This window comes from Sorex fumeus, unplaced genomic scaffold (genome assembly GCF_029834395.1).
Source record: "Sorex fumeus unplaced genomic scaffold, SorFum_2.1 ptg000006l, whole genome shotgun sequence".
Classification (NCBI taxonomy): Eukaryota; Metazoa; Chordata; class Mammalia; order Eulipotyphla; family Soricidae; genus Sorex; species Sorex fumeus.
In genome coordinates this window covers 57760038-57780004 of record NW_026606063.1, presented here as the reverse complement: position 1 = coordinate 57780004, position 19967 = coordinate 57760038, and positions in this window count along the sequence as shown.

The window sequence follows — 19967 nt, the reverse complement described above, 5'->3', positions numbered from 1 at the left end:
GTGGTGGTGAGCTGGGAGCCTGGGAACCACAGTGCCTGGCCTGCTCGGCCACTGTGTGGCTAGATCCTGTGAGGCTTGCACAAGGATCTCCCTCCCGCCCTCACGAGATAGCAGTGACTGCTGGCACGGCTCCTGGTGCTTTATGAGCCTGGCTAAGGCATCAAAACTCAGGATCTGGGGGCAGCATCATAACCCTCACTGTGCTGCCGAAAGCAGTCCAGGACTGGCCCCCAGCACACGTTCTGTCGGGGCACAACTGGGTTTGGCCCCAGGTGCTTTTTTTTCTTTTTAATTGTTTATTATTTTGGGTTTGGGGGCCACACCCAGCGGTGGTTAAGACTTACTCCTAACTCTGCTCTCAGGGATCATTCCTGGCAGGGCTTGAGGGACCATATGGGTTGTGGGGATCGAAGCTCGGTCAACCACATGCAAGATACGCACCCTACTCACTCCCCAGCTCATTCAGGGGGTTTATTTTGGGGCCACACTGAGTGGTGCTGAGGGGTTACTCCTGGCTCTACACTCATAAGTCACTCCTAGTGGTGCTTCAGGGGCCAAATGGGATGCGGACAATTGAGCGCAAACTGACAACCTGCTAGGCAAGCACCCACTATACAGTGGCTCCAGCCCCTCCAGGGTTTTAAGCCGAGGCTGCCCTGTCTCTGGCAGCTTTGCCCGATGGCATGTGTCCTGCTTGCACCCTTTCACCTGCACGTACCCCTGCCGGGCCCCAACCCTTCATAAGGACACAGAGCACCGCAAACACTCACCAGCTCCTGCCATGTGCCTACCCTGATGTGAGACTTCAAAGGGCCCTGAGAGGTGTAAGAGACCAGGACCCCAACCTCAAACACCAGAGCTGAGGCACTGGGGGGCCAGGGACCATGCCGGCAGCCACGGCAGGGAGGTGGTGGCACAAGCACGGGAGATCTTGTGCCCTTCCATCCGGCCCCCAGAATCCCGGGCCCCATGCCCTGCGCCCCAGCGCCTCTCACACAGGAAGCTGATTACCTAGGCGGGGAAAGCCCACATCGTGGGCAGAAGTCAGACGGGGGCCCTGCACCCCAACCTGGTGCGTTCCCCAGAGGGCACAAGAGGCACACCCTGAAGCTGAGTGAAGGAGAGTACACACTGACCCATGGTCATCTGAGCCTCTCTGTCATTTACTGGGGGGCAGGGATCTAGATGTCCTGAATTCAAGTGCAAGCCCTGTCATGCCCAGCACAGAGGGCTTGGACTGACCCAAGGGGCTCCCGGTCTTCTGGGGCATTTCCCAGTGCTGGGACTAGGAATTTCCTGCCCAGGGCACCAAGCTGCAAGGAAGAAGACCAGAACATAACAAGTGAGACAGTGTCAAGCCAGGGAGGCCGTCAAGCTGACCTTTCAGATAAGGAGCTGATCTGAAGGCCAGAGGAGAGAGGCAGCCAGCCCGGATAAAGGCCCTGGGCAAGGACCGGCACCAGTAAGTGGGCTTGAGCCCTGGAGCCTCAGGGACATCATGCTAGGGCTGGTCCCCTGGTCCCCTGGTGTGGATTGGTGCTAAGGACACTGGGAATCCTGGGAAGGTCTTGCTAAGGGGAGGAAGCGTCTCTTCCAGAGAAGCCCTGGATCACAGGAGTGGGAGTCAGTCAGGACAGTCAGGCTGTGTCTGGGTGGGGGGCAAGGGCAGCGGGAACAGCTTCCTGGGTTGGGCGACCTCCCTCTTTGATTGCTGGTTGGCTCGGGGTGAGGCCACACAGCCGTGCTTAGAACTGACTTCTGGTTCTGCACGTGGGGACCACTACCAGCTGGCCCAGGGACCATTCTGTGGTGCTGGGGATCAAACCCAGGGTGGTCTCATGCCAGTAAAGTGCCCTGCCCACTGTCTGGTCACTCCAGTCCCCTCCGGCTCCCTAACCCCAGCCTGTTTGGGCACCAGGACCCGTGAGGGGCTGTGGGTGCACATGCTTGGCTCAGTCAGGAAGAGGGCACTTAGTGGGCACACGTGAGATCCCTGGGGCTGAGGGCAGGGCTGGGGCCACTGAGGGTTGGCACAGGTAGTTGGGGAAGGGAAAGTGAGGGGAGCCCAAACAGGATGGAGTTTCCCTCCCAGGTCACGACACCTGCCAATGCCGATGCCGCAGCTGATCTGGGGGAGGCCGGCTCACCTAGCACCCTGGGGACACTTGGTCACCCTACTGGGAGCGACCCGCCCCCCAGCTCCTAGATAGCCTCAGAGTCCCTTCGTGAGCAGCCCTAACCTGTAGCCCAGAGTCCTCCAGGGGTCGCTCCACAGACCCAGAGGCCTGGGGCCGCCAGGCTGAGGTGCTGCCAGCCGCCAGTCCCCATCACACAGTCAGGCTGGGCAGGCCTGTCCCACACTCGGGAGCCCAGCTGTGACCTCACCTGCCCTGTGTGTCCCCACAGAAGCCGCCTCAGCCTGCTGCTCCCAGGGGGACATGGCCCAGGACTGGGCCGAGGCAGCTTCTGGAGGTGACCACACAGCCCCTATGAACCTTGGAGAGTCAGTGCCCAGGGCCCAGGGCATCAAGCAGTGGCTGGACACATCACATGAGCTGATTTTGTTGTCACTTGCGATGACGCAGTCCCTCGCAGCCCCAGTGGAGAAACCCTCTGGCCTGGAGCAAGGGGGCCCAGAGGCTACCCTAGGGGCTGGACCTTGCACCCTCTCAGGACCCCCTGATCAAGTACCCCAACCCGCGCACCCCACTCCCTCTGGGGAGAGGGAGCCATCTGACCAAGGAAAGGGTTCCTGGGGTAACCCCAGGAGCAGCAGGAGGACAAACAGGCCTCATCCGGTGAACACCAGACAAAGCCCGGAGACGAATCTTTAGGCCAGAGGGCTGTGGCAGGGTGGGCCTTGGGTGGGAGGGTGGGTGGAGTGCTGAGATGCAGGAATGAGAGGGTGGGTGTGGGCTGAAGAGGGCTGGAGGGGCTCACACTCACTTCCTCCTTACAGCCCTGAAAGTGTCCCTCTTACAGAGCCCTGCCCCTTCTCCTCCTTCCCCATCCCTTCCCCTGCTTGGGGCTCCCTCAGGGCTGGCCCTGTGGAGCAGAACAAGAGCTGACCCCAGGACCCCCGGTCCCCGTGGGGAGGAGGGCAATCCCAGAAGAGCCAGCCCCTGCCCTTACCTCCTGCCTGGAGCCCAGATCTGAGAAAGGGTCCTGGGGACAATTGTGGAGGGAAGGGGTATTCAGGGTCCTGCCATGGGCATCCCCAAGCTGAGGGGGCAGCGGCCTGAGCGACAGGTCCCTGTCAGGGAAACAGAAACGGAAACGACTCTGCGCCTGCCCCTTCCCAGAGAGCCGTGGGTGACTCAGCGTCCCTGCCGCCGTGGGAACCGAGAGAGTCCCGTCCAGGAAGGCAGTGTGGAAACTGCCGGGCTGTCCCGGTGGAGACCCAGTCGGGAACAGAGGCTCACAAGAGGCTGGCGGTTGAGGCTGAGCCCCCCCACACACACCCCCCCCCCCCCGTGCCCTCCCAGGAAGGCCTCTCTCCCGCCCTCCTCCCTGAGTGGGCGGGGGCTGCATTCAGCGACCCTGGGCGAGCACCCAGCTCCCAGCCCCAGGTCCCTCCTGAAACTCTCAACCACCGGCCCCGCCCCTCGGGCCGAGGATAGCACAACAGGTAGGACGCTTGCCTTGCACGTGGCCGAGAGGGTTAGATCCCCAGCACTTGAGACACTCCTCCAAGCACCCCCAGGAGTGATCCCTGTACATCGCTGAGTGTGGCCCCCACCAAGAAAAGCCTCTGGGCCCTGCCTCCATCCTCCCCTTTGGAGGGATGGCAGGGGCTGGGCTACCCTCCTCTGGGACCGCTTCACCTGCCTGAGACTGAGACCAACCCAGGAGCCCCAGACTCCGCAGGTGAACACAGCGGAAAGGCTGAAAGTGGTGGAGCGTGTTTGTGGGTGACTTTCCTGTAGGGGATCACGTGTGTTCCGGGTCCCTGGTGCGGGGGACACCGTCAGCTGCTCCTTTCCAGGCCCTGTCCCTGCTCAGGGCTGGGCATGGGCTGCGTGGACCCTCCTACAGGCTGGACCAGGAGGCCCCAGGAGGGCAGAGGAGAGAGGAGTGCTCCTCCCCACGCATCCTGTGGTGGGTAGCTGGCTCCCTGCCCCCTCGCCTCTCTGCTCGCTCCAGCCAGGCACCCACCAGGCCACAGTGCCCGCACCGGGGCGCCCCTGCTTTTCCACGCCTGGTCTCAATGAGTCACCAGGACCGTCAGCTCCTGTCACACGCACCTCCACGCTGGCTGCTGAGAAACCCACGGCTTTCCCGGCCGCGTCCTTACTGCCTAAAGGAGCCAGTGCCCCTGTCCCTGTCCGTGAGTTACTAGCAGCCTCTGGCTGGACATCTGAAGCATGGGCAGGCCTCCCCCTCCCACAGGCTTCTGCCTGTTTGTCTCCTGGCCCCGCCCCACTCTGCCCCTGTCCCACAGAGCCAGAGTGGATTTTCCAGAATACAAGGCTGAGGGGCCGGGAGAGCTAGCACAGGGGGGACGGCACTCTGGACAACCACAATCGAGATTTAACTCCCCACACCATATATGGTCCCCAGGGCCTGGCCAGGGCACATTACTGAGCACAGAGTCAGGGGGACACTCTGAGTGCCACACGATGTGGCCCCAAAACCAATAAAGTAAATGAAAGGTGGAAACTCTGATGGATGGTCACAGCAGCGGGTGAGCACTGTGAACCCCAAGGAGCACTGGGAGTGCTGTGAATACTGTGAGCACTGGGAGCAGGGTGTGGCTGGGACTGGGAGTGACACTGCAAAAATGAAACCACAAGTTCTCCAGTCTCACTGCCCTGACCATCATCAGGGTTCCCTTGGCCTATTGTCTGTGAGCCCCAACACTGCAACCAGCCATCTCTTTACTGAGCCCCAACTAAGGCAGCATAATCCAGCCATCAGGGGTAAGACCCCCAGAGGGGAGAACAGCACAGGAAGGGCTGGAGCATTAGTACACCAGGGAGGGCATTTGCCTGGTACACGTCTGACCCGGGTTCAATTCCCAGAATCCCATATGGTCCCCCGAGCACTGCCAGGAGTAACCCCTGAGCACTGCGGAGTATGTCCCCTACCAAAAAAAAATTAAAAAGAAGAGAAGAGGAGAGAAAAATAAAGTCCGAGAAAATGCAAATTGGCGTCATTCCCTGGAGGAGGAAGAAAACGAATTCTGCAGTGCTGGCTGGGAGGGAGGAGGCAGGTACCCGGTGGCCACAGGCTCCTGGGGCCCGGGAACTCTGGCCTCTGACTCGGCCACATTTTCAGGTCACCTGATAGTTCAAGTTGGTTGTTTCAGCTCCAGCTTCTACATCCACCCTCTAGGTAAGAGGAAGGAAAGGTGGGGGAAGGACGTTGACCCCTTAAGACTCCATAGGGAGGCTGGAGCGATAGCACAGCGGGTAGGGCGTTTGCCTTGCACATGATCGACCTGGATTCGATCCCCAGCATCCCATATGGTCCCCTGAGCACCGCCAGGAGTAATTCCTGAGTGCAGAGCCAGGAGTAACTCCTGAACATCGCTGGGCATGACCCAAAAAGCTGAAAAAAAAGAAAAAGACCCCATAGGTCTGGACATAGATCTGGAGGACCAAGTCAGGCAGGTGCCTGGACCACGCACAGGGAGAACAGCACAACCACAACCCAGGTGTAGTTCCCAGCACCACATACAGTCCAAGAGTGCGGGAGCCCCAGCTTGGATCCCCAGTACCACAGGCAGCGACACCCAAGCCAGGAGCACCGCTGAGTGTGGTCAAAAGAGAGAAAAAAAAAAATAAAACTTGTTTTGGTTAAAAGGGAATCGAGGGAGTATGGTGCCGCCAGCAGGTCAATTTGTACCTGTGAGGTGAGTGCATCAGCAGCCTCATGGCACCGTCAGACTTCCAGATACCACAAAATTGCTGCTGTGCCTTTGGCCAGACCCCAAAAACTTGGGGCAAAGTTTACCAAGATAGCAAACAGCCAAAAGCTAGGTATGTGAGAAACACACCCACAAACCACCTTCGGCTCAGCTATATAATTGGAGGTATGGCCTCTCTGGTTCCTGATCGAACCGCTTAATGGCCATGATCCAAGAGACTCAGAAACGAATCTCGGAACCCTGTGGCTTTTGGCAAAAATGCGTCCGGTCCCTGCAGTAGGTTACTGGTGCTGGGCCAATCCAGGTAGGAATAGGTTTCATGCCTTGGTCTTTCCCCCTGGCGGCCCAGTGGCTGCCATCCTCCAGAGGCCACTGGACAGTCAGGTTTGGGCCCGTAGTGATGAGACACGCAGGGCCTCACGGGATGGGGGTGGAGCCAGTCCTGTCCTCCCCATCCCAACAAGACCCCAAGTCATTGCCCACAAACGGCCTCTCTGGCTCCTGATCAAGCTGCTTAATAGTCATGATCCCAGAGACTCAGAAACAACTCTCGAAACCCAGCAGCTTTTGGCAGAAATGAATCCGGACTCCGCAGTAGGTTACTGTCGCTGGGTCACCCCAGGGGGGAAAGGGTGTTGTCCCTCCACCTGTGTCCCCCTGGCGGCTTGGTGGCCGTCATCCTCCAGAGGCCATTGGACAGTCAGGTTTGGGCCCGCAGTGATGAGACATTTTGGGCCTCACGGGGTGGTGGTGGAGCCGGTCCTGTCCTCCCCACCCCAAGTCATCGCCCACGAATGGCCTTTCTGGCTCCTGATCAAGCTGCTTAACGGCCATGATCCCAGAGACTCAGGAGCAAACCTCAGAACACAGCAGGTTTTGGCAGAAATCCCTCCAGATTTAAGTGTTAAAATTTTGGAATTTCAAAATTGTGTGGCCACTACTGCAGCCATGTGACATCATATATTATTCATAACCAGCAATAGAAAACAAATTGTCTACTGTTGCCTTTTCAGCAGATCTGAGTGTTGGGGTAAAATCTCAAATAATAATGGTGGGTCGTGTCAAAATATTGAATGTAATCAAAGTAGAGATAGAGTAATGAGGAAATCATCTGCCCCACAGGTAAGGGGAGGGTATGGGATGAGGGTATACTGGGGTTGTTTGGGGGTGGAGAATGGGCACTAGTGAAGGTATGAGTGTTTCATTGTATGACCGAGACTTAGACCTGAAAGCTTTGTAACTGCTCTCACGGTGATTCAATAAATAAAATTATAAAAAAAAATGGGGGGAAAAAAATAAGGTGGAGTTCATGCACAATTCAATCAGCTATTCAGTGACTGAATAAATAGCAGCACTCCAACATTTAAAAAAAAGGGAATCGAGGGATACCACTCTATGTTTTTGTGTATAATTTTCTGAATACCTCTGCTTAGCATGTATTACTTTGACACACAGACAGTCTACATTCCTGGGGGGAAGAGCTTTAAGGACACTTTCAAGAAGTTGCACACTCACTTCTGCTTATGTCCTAAAGGCCAGAACAGATACCTGGTCACTCCTAACGGCTGGATAGCTATGTGCTCCCTAAGCTCCATACCACGGGTCACAGAGAGCACAGGGGGAAGCACATGCCTTGCATGCAGGTGGCCTGGGTTTGATCCCTGGCACCATAAATGGTCCTCCAAACGCCACCAGGAACGATGGCTAAGCACAGAGCCAGGAGTAAGACCCAAGAACAGCTGGCCGTGGCCTAAAACAAACAAACATACACCTCAGTCGCATCTTCCTAACAGAGAACCCTTGGGAGGAAGGGGTGGGAAGAAGCCTATGGGCTTCGTTTTTGCTGGGGAAAATCAGCACTTTCACATTCTCACATGGCCTTGGCTTGATTATGAGCTTACTCTTTTCACAGTGACTTGTCTATTCTGTTTGGAATTATTTTATTTTTCATTTTGGGCCACACCAGGTGTTGCTCAGGGTTTATTCCTGGCTAAGTGCTCAGGGATCACTCCTGGTGGTGTTCAGGGGACCACATGCGGTGCCAGAGATAGAATCTGAGTCAGCTGCAAGCCACGCAAGCATCCAGCCCACTGGACTATCACTTTGGCTCCAATTTGCCTATTCTAGACACTTTTCACATAAATCTGTGATCCCAAGGCCGGTTTTTCATTTAGCATATTTTCACAGTTCATTCACGCTGCACTCTTTTCCTTTTGAAGGAATATTTTATGTGTCATACTTTATATAAATTCATGTACATACATAGATATGCATATGTGCATGTATATATACGGGTATGTGTATATGAAACGGTGCAGTTCAAGAATCTCTGAATAGGGGGCTGGAGCAATAGTACAGTGGGTAGGGTGTTTGCCTTGCATGTGGCTGACCCGGGTTTGATTCCCAGAATCCCATATGGTCCCCACGAGCACTGCCAGGAGTGGTGCAAAGCCAGGAGTAACCCCTGAATATTGCCAGGTGTGACCCAAAAAGCCAAAAAAAAAAAAAAAAGAATCTCTGAATAGTCTTAAATTCTGAATTCTAATGTAACATTCACACGAGGGTTAGCGGAAACCAGACGTGGGCTGTAGAACAGGAAAGTTTGGCACAAATCAATGAGAATCAATTTGCTAGACCTGGAATTCAACCTTTTTTTAAGGTAAAATTCCTGTCCTCCTGCTGGCCTCTGTCCCCCTCACCCCTGTGCGGGTCAGGCTGTGCGGGGCTGAGGGAGCAGGGAGCGGATGTGGGTCTCTTTCCGGGGTTCAGAACACAGGCCCCAGGTGGCCCCCGCTATGGGGAGCCTCAGCTTCTCACAAACCCCCTCTTCTCACATCCTGTTTCCACTCCTCTGACCGCAGAGCCAGGGCCCACGCCCGCCTGGGTTTCCATATCACCTTCCCCAGGCTCAGCCCTCTGAGTGCCTAACTCCCGGGACCCCCGGGGGACTTTACGGGGCTCCCCTGGCAGTGCAGCCCCTAGGGGGGAGGTGGGGAACACGAAAAGGCCCAAGCGAAGCAGACCAGGCCCAACTCTGGCCCCCTGCCCTCGCACCCCACAGGAACCTCAGTGACCTGACCCCCTGTTTTTGTTTGGTCTTGGGTTTTGGGTTTGGGAGGTTATTTTGGCTACCAAGTAGGCATCCTAGAGGTGGTCTCTCCAGTGGGAGTCAGCCACAAGGACAAAGTCCAAGCCCAAGTCCAAGGTGACCTCTGAGACAGCAGGCCAGGGGCCTCCTTGGCCCGCCTCAGCCCATGCTCACAAGTCTGCCACTTCCCACAGTGTGGCAAAGGTGAAACATGCTCAGCGTCTACCTGCATTCATTCCCGGAGTCTCTTCCCCCTGCCTGAGACCCTGGGAGGACAGGAAGAAGAGTCCAGCGCTTCCAACAAAGGTGCCATGGACCCAACCCCCAGGCGGGGCGCTTGGTGGCTTGGCTGTGCAGGCCCCTCCACAGACCCAGGAGCTCTGTCAGGTCCCACAGACTCTCCCTGGAGGCAGCACCCCCGAGCCCAGGGCCCCCATCAATTAGGCAAGGCCAGAGGCAGGTCTGGAAGCCTGGGCAGGCCCAAAGGACCAGCCTGACATGGACCCCTGCTTCCCTCTCCTGGCCCTGGCCTCCACAGTCCCCTCTGGGCACATGGGGGCTGGAGCCCCGTGACTCCTTCCAGGAATGAAATGTCACTGAACATTTCATCAACATATAGGGTCTCCTAGGCGCTCTCTCTCCCTCCCTCCGTCCCTCCCTCTCCCTTCTCTCTCTCTCTCTCTCTCTCTCTCTCTCTCTCTCTCTCTCTCTCTCTCTCTCTCTCTCCCCTCTCTCCTCCCTCTTCCTCTCTCTTCTTCCTCTCTCCCCATGGATGCCTCCAGGGCCAGAGAGCACTACATTTGCTTCCACTCTGATCCTGCTCCCCTGCCTGCCCACGTCCCCCTCAGGTTTGTAAATCTCTCTGGTCTTTCTAAGTGCCTCGGCCTCCTACGACAGCTTTTCCTCAGCCCTGGGGCAGTGATACAGATTGTCTCCACCTCCCTTATGGACTCTAGCCTGTTTTCAGGTCTCAGGCACCTCCACTCAGGGACCAAAGACTGGCTATCCACAGCCCTGTCTGGAAAACGGCATTCCTTGCCCTTCCAACTCCCACACCCAGAGCAGCCCCTAACAATGGCACCACCCAGCACTGGCAGCTAAACACCATTGGAGGAAACTCTAACCAGGTCCAGTCTGGTCTCCCCGCTCAGGGTCCCTGCCTAATGCTTGGAGTATGTTTTGTACAGTGAGCTGTGCAAAACAGGACAGAAAAAGTTGAAAATTGTGGTTGTCCCAGGGATGTGGCTCAGTGGTGGAGCTCCTGTCTTGCATATGGGTGACATCTTGGGTTCAATGCCCAGCATGGGGAAAAGACAAAACTAATTGAAGAGTTTGAGAGATGCCCTGGGTGTCAGGGCACAAGCTCCATATGCAGGCGGCCTGGGTTCAGGCCCTGCCACCACATGGTCCCCTGAGCACAGCCAGGAGTGACCCCTAGCTCCCCAGCTAAAGTAGCGCCTAACCACTGGGGGTAATCCCAAACAAAGGCAAAAGAGAAAGACTCGGATCTCGGATCTCACCGTGATAAGACTCACCCAATGGTGGAAGTGAGAGGCTAGTCGGAGGGGCCCTTGTGAGAGGATCTTATTTTGATCTAAAGCAGCAAAGTGGTTTGGTTTGGTTTGGTTTGGTTTGGTTTGGTTTTTAACTGCGGTGACATTTGTTTACAAATGTACATGTGTTAGGGTACAACTTCACACCCTTTCAAATGAATGTTTCCACACCACACCCACCAGTCAAGTATTGATATTCCTCAGCCACCATCCCCAGGACCCCCTTGGCCCTTCTTAGCCTCTCCCACTCCCTTTAGTAACCTCTGTTGTCATCCTACATTGAGTCCACCGAACCTGGACGGCGAGACGGGGCGTCACGGGGTGGGGGTGGGGGGCTCTCCCTAGCCACCCCGTGATTAAACACTCTGTCAGAGGTCAGAGATGAGAAGGTTTTTGTTTGATTTTTTTAATCTGCTTCTTTGTTTGGTTTATTTTCCTTTGTTTGGTTTCTTTGTGACCCACGTGTGAATGAAATCATTTGGTATTTGTATCTCTCTCTCTTCCTGACTTATGTACCTTAACTCATGTTAACCCATCCCATCCCGTTCCAAATATATAGAAAAGTCCAGACTTTTCCCCCTTCCCTTTGAGTCCAGCCTCTGTGCTCAGGGATCTCTCCTTGAGGTGCTGGGGAAGGGGTGGGGGAGCCATATTCAGTGCTGGCCATAAAACCAAGGTCTGCCACATGCCAGGCAAGCACCTTACCCCTGGACCACCTCTCTGGTGCCCCAAGAAGCCAAATTTTCTTTTTTGTCATAGCTGAGTACTGTTCCATTGTGTCTGCAGACCACAACTTCTTTTTTTTTTTTTGAAATTGCACAGTTTTTATTTGGAGGTTTTGAAAAAAGGAGGGAGATAAAGTGAGAGAGTGGAGAGTAACGTGCTCAAGAGAGAACCCGGGCTTCTCCAAGGGTGGAGAGAGCCCTATACACATCCAGCATTAGACATGAAAGCATGAAAGCACAAGTATCAAGAGGGGAGATGCAGGCGACACATGTGCTAGGGTACCACATGTGCTTGGCCAAGTGGGCGCAAGCAGCACATGGGCTTGGGCAGCATATGCACCCCACAACCTCTTAATACACTTAAAATAGGTAGAAAAGTTGTGGATGCCTTAGCAATAAGTTCCAAAAGGCTATAAAAGCAAGATATGATCTGAAAAGGAGTTCCTGCGATCACCCCGCCCCCAAATAGCCAGGGAGGGGGATGGCAGGACTCTGTCTGTGCCCCCCTCTTCCCTCTCCGACTGCCTGGCCCCCTGCCAGCAGCACGCTCCTTCGCCACAGGGCTCATGGATGCTTCCAGATCTCAGCTCAGCGAACGTCAGCATGCATCAATCTTTATGAATTTATGTTCTTGGGATAGATGCCTAGAAGTGGAAATGCAGCATCTTATGGTAGCTCTATTTTTAATATTTTGAGTACATGGGGTTCCTTTTCTTCTGCATCCTGCCAAAACTAATAACAGGAATAATGATATTTTTTTCCCCTTCAAGTGCCTGTTAGACATCTGCATGTTTTTTCTGGTAAAGTGTCAGTTCAATTCTTCTCCCCACTTATGTGTGTGTGTGTGTGTGTGTGTGTGCGCGCGTGTGTATGTTGGTTTGGGGGTCCAGTGCTCAGGGCTAACTCCTTGCAGTGCTGGGGTCAAGTTGCATGGAAAGCAAGCACCTTAAGTCCTATGCTATTGTTCCAATCCCAGAAAGAGTCAATACCTTAGGAGCACAGGTTACAGGTCTTCTTTTCTGTTTTGGTTTTGTTTTGTTTTGGGGCCACACTCTGTGGTGCTCAGTGCTTACTCCTAGCTGTATGTTCAGGGATCATTCCTGGAGGTGTTCGGGACCATAAGGGGTGCCAGGGATCGAACCTAGGTCAGTCATACTCAAGGCAAACATCCTACCGTGCAACCTCTCTGGCACCATATATGGTTCCCTGAGCACTGAGCATAGAGCCAGGAGTAAGCCCTAAGCCAGGTGTGGCACCCCCCCAAAGAGAAATGAAAGTCATATTGTAAAAACGTACAGAGTGACAGGTATAACAAACCAACTTTTAAAAATTGGCAAAAGATTTCAAATGACACATCACAGATTTATGAATGACAATAAGCTCATAAAAAGATGCTAAACATCATTAGTCATTAGGAAAATGCAGATTAACTTCATAATGAGAAGACCAGTCATACTTTTTGGCAAGGACATGAAACAACTGGAACTCTCATACAGTGCTGGTGGACTATAAAATGTTACAACCACTTTGGAGAAGTACGGTGGGTGCTGAAAACTATTTAAGCATACACCTACAATGTGACTCAGGCATTCCTTGTAGGTGTTAACCTTAAAAAATAATTCTGTTCTTGAGAGATAGGTAAGGAGGTAAGGATCTTGCCTTGGACACAACAGACCCAGGTTCAATCCCTGGCACCACATACATTTCCCAGAACTGCCCGGAATGATTCCTGAGCACAGAGCCAGGAGTAAACCTGGAGCACCGCTGGATGTGGCCCAAAAACCAAAAAAGAAAAAAAATCTTAAAATCACATTCACACAAACACTTAAACACAATTGTTCACAGAAGCTATATTTGTAAGTCAAAACTGGAAACAACCCAAATGTCTCCCAGTAGGTGAATGAGTAAACTATGGAACAACCATTCAATGAGAAAATACTGACAATACAAAGGAATAAACTACTGGTAAGTGCAACATGGGCAAATCTCAGGATCTTTATGTTGAATGAGACAAGCCATGGGTATGGGGGGGAGGGGCAGAGAAGGAAAGTATATAAGAGATTCCATTTCTAGAAACCCTCAGAAAATGCTATTTTATGGAGACAGGAAGCTGACTGGAGCTTCCTGAGAGCGGGGCTAGGGTAGAATTACAAAGGAACAAAAGGAAATGTAGACAACTGAATGTTTATTGGGGACTGAGAGTACAGCAGGTTGGATGTTTGCCTTTCATGTAGATGACCTGGGTTCAATTCCCATAACCTCAGATGGTCCCCTGGAGTCCACTTGGAGTGATCCCTGAGTACAGATCCAGGAATAAGCCCTAAGCATAGTCACCTACAGCCCTAGAACTAAAAAAAAAAAACTGAAAAGAAACAAAAAAGAGCGGCAGGTAAAGGATCAGTCTATGGTAAAGGATCAGTCTTTGCAAATTTGACACCATGAATGAAATAAATCACAGGAGTGAGAAAAGTATATTCAATGTGATTGCATGTCTAGAGACCCCTAGGAAATGCAATTTTATGGAGAAAATACTGTTTGCAGTTGCAGGCCCACCACATGTGACAAGCATGATGCTGGCACCTCTGCAGTGTGTCCCCATGGTTCAAGGGTCTAAGGGTATTACCCACAGGAGTCCATGTGTGAGCCACAAAGTCGAGAGCAGGACCCCAGTGTGCTCCACATTGCAGCGCAGCAACTAGATGTGCAGATACAACAAGCCCACCACCATAAGATAACTTCAGCAGAGGGAAGAGAGGATAGAAGGGTTAAAGGAAAAACAAAAAACACAAGAGGTAGGACAAGTGTAGGTGACTGAATATCTGAATAACAAAAAGTCAAGAGAGAAGAGGGGAGATGAACGAATTCAAGAAAATCAACCAAGAGCTAGAAAAAAGTGAATTTACAAATAAGGATTCAAAGACAACACAATAAATGGTAAGAGAATTTAGCCACAGGGCTAGAGCGATAGGCCAGCAAAAGGGCGCTTGCCTTGCACACAGCCTACCAAGCTGAATCCTCAGCACCCCATATGGTTCCCTGAGCACTTCCAGGAATGATCCCTGAGCACAGAGACAGGAGTAAGCCCTGAGCACAGCCAGGTGTGGCCAAAAACAAACAAACAAGAAAGAGAACTCTGCCAGAATAGCAAGAAAGAAGAGAATACTTGACAGATTGGGAGAGGTTACATTTCAGATAAGGGGTGAGGAATCAAAGCAGCTTCAGATTTTGACAAAATTCTAAAGGAAAACCCTTCCCAACTGCTATTTTTGTCCTCAGTAAATTAGCCAACACATAAGGATCCGATACCTCCCATGCACCCCTGTTGCTTTGACAGTCAAGAAGGGAACAAACCAGAAAGAAGGGGATGCGGGGACCCTGGGATGGGCAGGGGAAGAGGGTCTTTAGACACCGAGATGAGCAGGGAAGGAAACAGGGAGGGAACTACAGGTCCTGATGCTGGCAGGGGCTGCCTGGCACAGCACCAGCTGCTCAGGGCTGAGAAATAACCACTACCTGAGGTGGCTGAATGTCGAGGTCACAAATGGGAGACCAACACAGTCTAGTGAAAGTCCAAGTAGTCACTCTAGGAAAAGAAAGTGTGCAAGACATCAATTCCATGCCCATAACATCAATGCTAATCAGAGTCTCCCTAAAGTTCCCATAATGCGGGAATGGGGCAGAGTCTGGGAGGAGAGGGGGAAGGCGAGGGTGTTCATGAGCACCTCCAGGAAGAAGGCAAGCAAGGAGATTGTGAGAATAAATACCAGAACATCCCCCCCACCCCCGAGAGTTGTGAAAGCTCCGTAGGGGAGTTTCAGGGTAAACTGCAAGGATTCCTTGGCTTTGTCAACTATAACTTCAAAAAAATGGTCATTACAGTTGTAAATACAGAAAAAGGTGAGGCTTATTGATATTCTTTTTGTGCTTTGTCTTTTCAAGTGTATGATTATTATTGTGCAGAACAAAAGCACATGAAAAGTCAGGTCCAAAGGGCTGTGAAGATGTTCTTCCATAGAATCGTGTGACCCTAGGTCAGACTTCCTGGGGTACCCCTCATATAGTCTGACTCAAACTTACCACAGAGCTGGCTCTGCTGGGCTCAGACCTAAGCTTTTCCATTCTGGATGCTTCCAGTCTCTATTGACCAGGGAAGGGGAGAGGGAAGGAAGGGGAGGGCTGAAAAGGAGGAAGGGAGGGAGGAAGGAAGGGGGTGGGAGGGAGGGAGGGAGAGAGAGAGAGAGAGAGAGAGAGAGAGCGCCCAAAAAAGGTTCTTCCTCAGTATCCCCACCCTGTTCCTTGGCACAGAGAGCCATCAAATAGGCCAAGGATACGTAGAGTACATGGGTTCCATCCCAACACACACACACACACACACACACACATTTCATCCTGAGGCACATGCACACACACATACAGACATGTGCACACAATGGGTTCTATCCCAGCCCTCTCCTGACACACACACCCCTGGGTTCCATCCTGGCCCTCTTCCCAATGTGCGTGCACACATGCCCAGAAATGCACCAGATAGATATGCATGGCAACAGACAGTACAGACATTAGTGTAGGAGAGTCAGAGTGTCAGACCACAGGGTCCCTGCTGGGCTGCATCTGGAGAAGCCCCTGCCTGCCCTAGATCTGGAACTGGATTGATCAGGAAGGACAGGCCAGGAAGGTGGCTAGAGAGGTGGCAGCAAACCAAAGCTCCTTCCTTTATTTTCCGCCTCGCCATCTCATGCCCTGGCTGGGGCATGTGAATCTCCCACTTCTTGCCCTCCTCTTCTCCCCTCCAGCCCACTGGACACCCACGCTGGCTGTGGTCGTCTGACCCACTTCCGCGCTTGTCTATTCATAGGTCACGGTGCCAGTCTCAAGGCTTGGAGGCGGGGGTGGTGGTGCCCAAGTAAACCCACAATGAACTGCTGGTTGATGAGCTGTAAAATCCATCCAAGGTACAAGGGCTGGTGGTGCAACCCTGCCCCCTGCTGCCACTGCACTGCAACTACCGGTCAGGGGCCTTGTGAGGCCCAGGCAGGATTCTGGTGCTTGCAGCAGTCCGGTCCTTTCCTTTGAAGATTTCCTTAATTCAGCACAGGAGGGCATTGGTGGAATATTTGGCAGTGCTCAGGGTTTACTCCTGGCTCTTTGCTCAGGGGATCATATGCGCTTCTGGGAATCAAATCAATCAGCCACAAGCAAAGTAAGCTCCTCAAGCCCTATATTGTGGGTGACTTGAGTGAAGAGGGCAGGGACGAGGAAGCCTGAGAAACCAGTGGTTAAAACCTTCTGCCCAACCCACCATGGGTGGTCACCGGGGAAATGCCTGGTACGACCAGGACTGATTGTCTGCTATGAGCACCTGCCTGGCAGCTGCCAAGGTGTGCTGTGGCAATGTGCAACCTGGATTTTCGGCAACCTGGATTTTCAGAATGGTGAAGTTTGTAGGAACGAACACATTTTTCACGGTGATCACTCCCACATGCTACAGTATGTTAAAGCATCTTCAAGTTTACTCAATAGGAAATCAAAGTTCTCAGCTTTTAGGAAGAGTATTTTCATTTTGAAAATAACTTCCAGATCTGCCTACCATAGGTATGACTGGCTACTTTGTAGCTAGTATTTTAAAGTTTTAGTCACCTTGATACACAATTCTATAGCACTGACAATAGTTTCACACATACAACATCCCACCACCACAACCCTCCACAGTGCCCGCCACCATTTTCCCATAATTTCCTTCCACCAAGTTTCAGGGATTCCCCCCCCCCCCCCCCACCATCCTCACCCCATTCGCCATCCCGCTGCCTTGGTATGCTGTTCTTGCTTTGGACAATTTGTGGTTCCCTCACTATGCGTTTTTATATCCCACATAAGGGAACAGTAATTCCTCCTCCCAGCTGAACATTTCCCTCCACCACAGACGGTGACCCCTCCCTGTCCTAGAACCCTAGCCCCCTTATGTGGCATGTTTCCTACTGATTATTCGTTCTCAGGCTGTTCCCGTTGTCTCTGGATATTCATATTTTACTGTTTCTTCATACCCCGAGTATGACAGTAATCACTGTCTGTCCCTCTCCCTCTAACTTAGCATGATACTCTCTAGGTCCCTCCAAGTGGCGGCAAGTTGCATAACTTTACCTTTCCTATAGCTTGGTAGTATTCCATTGTCTAGGGTCTTTACATACTCATCCTTTCTTGGGCATTTGGGGTGTTTCCAGATTTTTGGCTACTGTGAATACTGCAATGAACTTAGGAAAACACATCTTCTGAGTAGTTTTTGTTCTTGAGAAGAAATACCAGGAAGTGAGACTGCTGGGTCATGTAAACATTTCTAATATCAGCTCAAAACGTCCAAGAAAACTAGACCATCCATTCCTATTGTGCTGTGGTATTGGTGTAAATCCTAAACCTAGGGGCAAGGGGAAAGCTTCCAAAACTCAGAACGCCATTAAACTATTGACATTAGGGTGATGGAACTGGGAGAGGTGGGGGCTTAAACCACATAGAATTTAACAAAAACAGATAAAAGTCTACCGCCCAAACTTCAAAATAAGTCCTGGGCAAAGAATCTAGCATAGCAGCTTTAGAGGAAACAGGTTGTTTGGAGCCACAGTTCTTGAGGTGTCTTTGCAGAGTTCAAAAATCTGTGTCTAAAAGCCACAGTTAACCTTGGACCCACACATGGCTCAACAGACCGGGGTTAATGGGAGGGTGGTGGGTTGGCCTGGTGCCCACCCAAGCAGAGCTCCCGGGAGCCACTTGCTCCCACAATCCAAAATCACTGCCATATCCCGAGCCTGACTCCACCAAGATATAATCTGCTGAAAATTCTGGTATGCAGGTTTTGTGACTGAAATCTCCAGGCTTTTTCGGAGATGGGATGGGCTACCGCCCCCCACTTCCCAATAGTCCTGGAAGCAGACAGTCACCCCCACGAACCAACTCCAGCACCGCCATGTAAGCCCTACAACTGGCCTTGCTTCAGAGGCCCATAAACAAATCTCAAAGGAGATCAAAAGATGCAGTTAACATGGCTAAACAGACTGGGGTAAACCGGAGGGGGGATGGGTCAGCCTGCAGCCTGCCCATGCAGAGGCTCCAGCAGCTGCTTGCGTCCACAATCTAAAATTGCCGCCATACCCCCGGCCTGACTCCTCTGTTCCAGGACAGACCTCACCAAGACATAACCTGCTAAAAACTTTGGGTATGCGGATTTTGTGAATGAAATTTCCAAGCTTTCTTAGGGTCAGAGACAGGCTATCTTCCCCCACAACCCTGTACTTCCGGAAGCCTTGGCAGTCACGTTCACACCCCAAAGTGGCCACCCATTTGAAAAGCTACTCCAGCCTTACTCCGTCCTGATAAAAATACCAAATGCCCTGAACAAACACCATGACCTCTTAGCACCTGTATTGCAAACCATAATGCATAGAAGGAAAAGAAGAGAGCAGAGTGCCTCCCATAGAGGGAGACTGGGGGTGGGAGGTGTGGGGTGTTGGGGGATGGTAGTAGGGAAATAGGGACATTGGTGGCGGGAGATGTACACTGGTGGAGGGATGGGTGCTGTGAGCAAGGCAAACACCTTATCTGCTGGACTATTGCCCACAAAAAAATGACCAGCTTCCGAGCCACCTCTTCATACGTGTGGCTGACATCCTCAGCAATATTGTATGACTGAAACCCAATTACAAACAGCTTTGTAATGGTCTATCTCATATTCAACTGAAAAATTAAAAAAATAAAATCCGCGTCCTTCATTTTCTAAGCAGATTGTCTTCTTCATCAATGCTTTTTCTCCACTTTAGTTACTGACTCTGTAAACTCAGCCTGAGTCTCAGCCTCTTTTAGCTTGTTGGAAAGTCTTGATCTATTCCTTGTATTTGTCTTCCTTCTCCGAGTACTTGCCCTTGCTAGTCACTAAAGCTTTCAAGGTCGGATCAAGGTCTGATTCTTAGCTGCTCTTCCAGTTGTCCAACTTGGCCTTCTGAGATCTTGACCTGCTCCTATACATGCTCCAGGTCACTCTCAATGATGACCAGATGTGACCGGAGCAATAGTCCAGCGGATAAGGCGTTTGCCTTGCTCACAGCTGATCCAGGTTCAATCCCCGACATCCCATATGGTCCCTCCAAGCACCGCCAGGAGTAATTCCTCAGCACAGTGCCAGGAATAACCCCTGGGCTTCAATGGGTGTAACTTCCCCCACCCCCCAAAAAATGATGACCAACTTCCGAGCCACCTCTTCATACGTGCGGCTGACATCCTCGGCAATATGCTCGGCTTCTTTAAGTTGCATCTCTTGAATTTCCATTTTCTTAAGTGAAAAGAAAAATCTGCGTACTGGCTGCATCGCTTTCTTTGTGATTTGAGTTAACCAGATAAAATTTACTCGTCTATAAGATGTTGGGGGCAGGGGTACAGTGGGGGGTGAGCTAAGTCTTGTCACACCAGATCTTCGAGGAGGAGTATCTTGGCTGAGCCCAGGGAGCAGGAACGGAAAGAAGTGATGAGTGGGAAGAGCTGGGTCTGTCCCAGGAGAGGAGGCATCAGCATCTCATTACAGAGTCACCTTGGACACATCTGAATTCTTGCAGAACTGCAAGAGCGACTGATCTTACTTCCCATCCTGTGTGCATCTCAGCTCAAGAATTTCACCCCTCCTTTCCAGCCAGGGGCATTCTGGTTTGGGGGCCAAACCCAGCAATTCTGGGTGACCATGAATACTAATAAGG